The sequence below is a fragment of the Cebus imitator genome, unplaced genomic scaffold (assembly GCF_001604975.1).
Source record: "Cebus imitator isolate Cc_AM_T3 unplaced genomic scaffold, Cebus_imitator-1.0 Scaffold43, whole genome shotgun sequence".
NCBI classification, from domain to species: Eukaryota; Metazoa; Chordata; class Mammalia; order Primates; family Cebidae; genus Cebus; species Cebus imitator.
In genome coordinates this window covers 3,537,951-3,541,512 of record NW_016107358.1, presented here as the reverse complement: position 1 = coordinate 3,541,512, position 3,562 = coordinate 3,537,951, and the positions used below count along the sequence as shown (strand labels likewise).

The 3,562-nt window shown below is 38.9% G+C and overlaps 1 protein-coding gene across 5 annotated transcripts in view; it reads left to right on the top strand.

The window, feature by feature from the left end:
• Window positions 1-3,562, top strand: part of HIVEP1 (HIVEP zinc finger 1) — a 147,717-nt gene that overhangs the window by 46,381 nt on the left and 97,774 nt on the right. The gene's annotated exons all lie outside the window — the stretch shown is intronic.

Sequence of the window (3,562 nt, the reverse complement as noted above, 5' to 3'; positions counted from 1 at the left end):
AAAAAAAAAAAAAAAAAAAAAGAAAAGTGGAAAGGTTATAATGACCTGTGTTTCCTTCAGTTGAATTCATAGCAGTTGCCACATTTGCCTTATCTCTTTATATGTACTTTTTTGTTCGTTTGTTTGTTGTACATTTGAAAGTATATTAATCAATTTTTGTAAGTTGAATTTGAATATGGGCACTTAATTCTTATTCATTCTTATCAATTCAGTTGATTTTGGGGGCATTCGTCTAATTAGATTATATCAGCTGCAAATAAAATGATTTTGTTTCTTCTTTTACAATTTTTAAGCATCTTTTAAATTTTTTCCTATTTTATTACATTGTCCGGGACTCTAGTGAAGTGTTAAATAGTATCACTGTAAAATCCTGACTTTAATGGGAATGCTTTTGGTAGTTCACAGCTAAATACATGTTAACTTCTCATAGACATTTTTTACATATTTTATGGAAATTATTCTAATGATAATTTTCTGAGTATTTTACCAATAATGGTATTTTTTTTTTTTCTTGGAAACAGAGTCTTGCTCTGTTACCCAGGCTAGAGTGCAGTGACGTGATCTTGGCTCACTGCAATTTCTGCCTCCTGAGCAGAAGCAGTTCTCCCACCTCAGCCTCCTGAGTAGCTGGGACTACAGGTATATGCTACCACACCTGGCTAATTTTTTAATCTTTTTTGGTAGAGATAGGATTTCACCATGTTGCCCAGCCTGGGTATAGAATTTTTATCAGTGTTTTGGTTTAATATGTCTGTATAGTGAATTGTAGGCATAGATTTTTCTTATGACAAGCTAACCTTATATTCTTGAGCTCTAACTTGGTGATATTTTAATTTTTTTATGTACTTGAGTACTACTATATTTTAAATAAATTAATGAACATGGATGCTGTGGTTCCTAATGAAATAGGGGTGCATTTAAATGTATTGCCTATATTTTTATTGTTGATATATTTGCTAAATTAACAGATAGTAAAAATAAAACTATCACCTGGAGGACTATAGAATTCTTTGTTGAAAAGAAGTCCTCATGCTTGCAATGGTTGACAGTCAGTAATCTAGATACTTAAAAAACATCTTTTCCTCCTCACCCCTTTTCTGGTAGTTTTGTTTATGGGTATATGGTCTAGAGCTGATATTAATCTGCAGATTCTGCAATCCCAGAAATAAGAGGAAATTGAAGAAGTTATCTTCATTGTTCTGTTTCTGTTATCAAAGACTTTCAAGGATAATGACTGTGTTATAGTCTCATGAAGTAACTCATTCTAAAGCTTCACCATACATTCGTATCTTCTAACTTAGATGTTCTGGGGTATTCTAGTTAGTAGTGTCTTCTGGTATGCTCAGGATTGGTTAAGATGCTTCTTTCTTAAAAGTTTGATACTATAACTCTTTCTAAGTAGATTAGAATGATACATATAAAATTTAATAATTCTTTGGACAATGGCAAGGGAGGTGGTAGAATCCTTTCTGGTAATCAGGAATCATACAGTAATTGTAAAACGTAAAGAATATTAGGTTTAGTCCCTGAGGACAGCATGTTGAGTTGTCACATCTCTTTAGTATGAGGAGGAAGGGATCTAGGTAATCAGATTGGTTCTGATTGTTTCAAACCAAAATGCTGCTGTCATGTTAAGGGGGCCTTGGTCTGAGAGTGTTTGTCAGTGTCAGTACTGCCAGTGATTTGCAAGTGATTTGGAAAATGTGTAAAATTTATATATACTGCATTTATAAAGTGCTTAGTGGTAATTCTGAAAATGTTAGTGTTTTGAAAATAGCATTCACCCAGTCATGTGTTTAGAGAAATAGAAATAGTCAAAAGAAAGTAGTTGATGATGTTATTTACATTTTAGTTCCACTCCCAAGTTGGCTGGCTCTTTTGAAGTTGACTCTTAAAGTCCTAGAATCATTGATCTTACAGCTGAAAGGAACCTGGAGAGCATTGGTTCACAATATGTTTTTTGTTGTTACTGGAACAAATACTGTGCTAGATGTTAAGAGTTAGAAAAATGAAAAAAATGTGGCTCTTGCCCTTAAAGTCTGGCCTGAAAGACAAACAACCTGAACAAATATTTTACTTTGGGGTAGTAAGTTCTGGAATGGAACCTTTAGGCAGGGGGTAGATTTTCCTAGATGCGGCTCCAGCAGCTTGGGCAAGCAGTCCAGGCCCAAACAGCTCCACACTGGTAGTGGTGTTGCTGGAACTGGACTCCTGGTCTCTTGATGTAAGTCACGTGGAGCTGACCTAGTAAGCTTTGCAAAAGAAAATTTTACCAAGCATGCATGTATGCATGTGAGTATGTATGGAAGTATGTACGTATGTGGTTGATTTGGTACCTTACTCTGTGCAGTTAACAGCTGCTTTATGTGAGATGCATTGACATAGACATTCATATTTACTTTTTTTTTTTTGAGACAATATGTCACTCTGTTGCTCAGGCTGGAGTGCAGTGGCATGATCTTGGCTCACTGCAACCTCTGCCTCCCAGGTTCAAGCAATTCTCCTGCCTCAGCCTCCCAAGTAACTGGGATTACAGGTGCCTGCCACTATGCCCAGCCAATTTTCATATTTTTAGAAGAGATGAGGTTTCACCATGTTGAGCAGGCTGGTCTCGAACTCCTGACCTCAAGTGATCCACCTGCCTCAGCCTCCCAAAGTGCTGAGATTATAGGCGTGAGCCACCGCACCCGGCCAACATTCATACTTCCTTATCCTACATTTTTTTGGGGGGTGGGGTACAGGAGTTGGGTGGGGATTCACACTAAACATTTAGAACCAAAGCAATTAATAATTTGAGTAATTTTTAATGTGATTTTGTCATGTCATCTGAAACCCTATACTCTAACCTTAGACCTCAGGATAAAGGTTTAGATTCTTTTCATGTTACTGTGTGCATGATCTTGCCTGCTTCCCCTGGCACATCCCTTCCGTGGTGCCCCCTGTATTGCCCTTACCTGGGGTTCTCCTCGCTTACTGTGCTGTTTCTAACCATCATGCTTTGCCCTGAATCTCTTTGAGTCTTTTTCTGCTGTGGACCAAAACTTCATCCTGAGATTCACCTCTGGTCTCTCTGGGCAGCTTCCCAGAACACTCAGCTGGGATGGGTTGGGGCAGCTTGAGGTGCAGCTCCCACCACCTCTGAGTTGCTACCCATGAAAATACCTCATGTCTCTATGTCCCTGTACTGCAGGGCATGTAGCACATTGATGGATACTTAGTAAATGTTTTGTTGAAGAATTCAAGTTTTTAAATTCCCCTTTTCATCAGATAACTAAAAAATGTGTATGCATGGCTGGGTACGGGATCTCAAGCCTGTAATCCCAGCACTTTGGGAGGCTGAGGCGGGCGAATCAGCTAAGGTCAGGAGTTTGAGACCGGCCTGACTAACATGGAGAAACCTCGTCTCTACTAAAAATACAAAACTTAGCTGGGCATAGTGGCGGATGCCTGTAATCCCAGCTACTCGGGAGGCTGAGGCAGGAGAATTGCTTGAACCCAAGACATGGAGGTTGCAGTGAGCCATGATCACGCCATTGCATTCCAGCCTGCGTGGCAGAGTGAG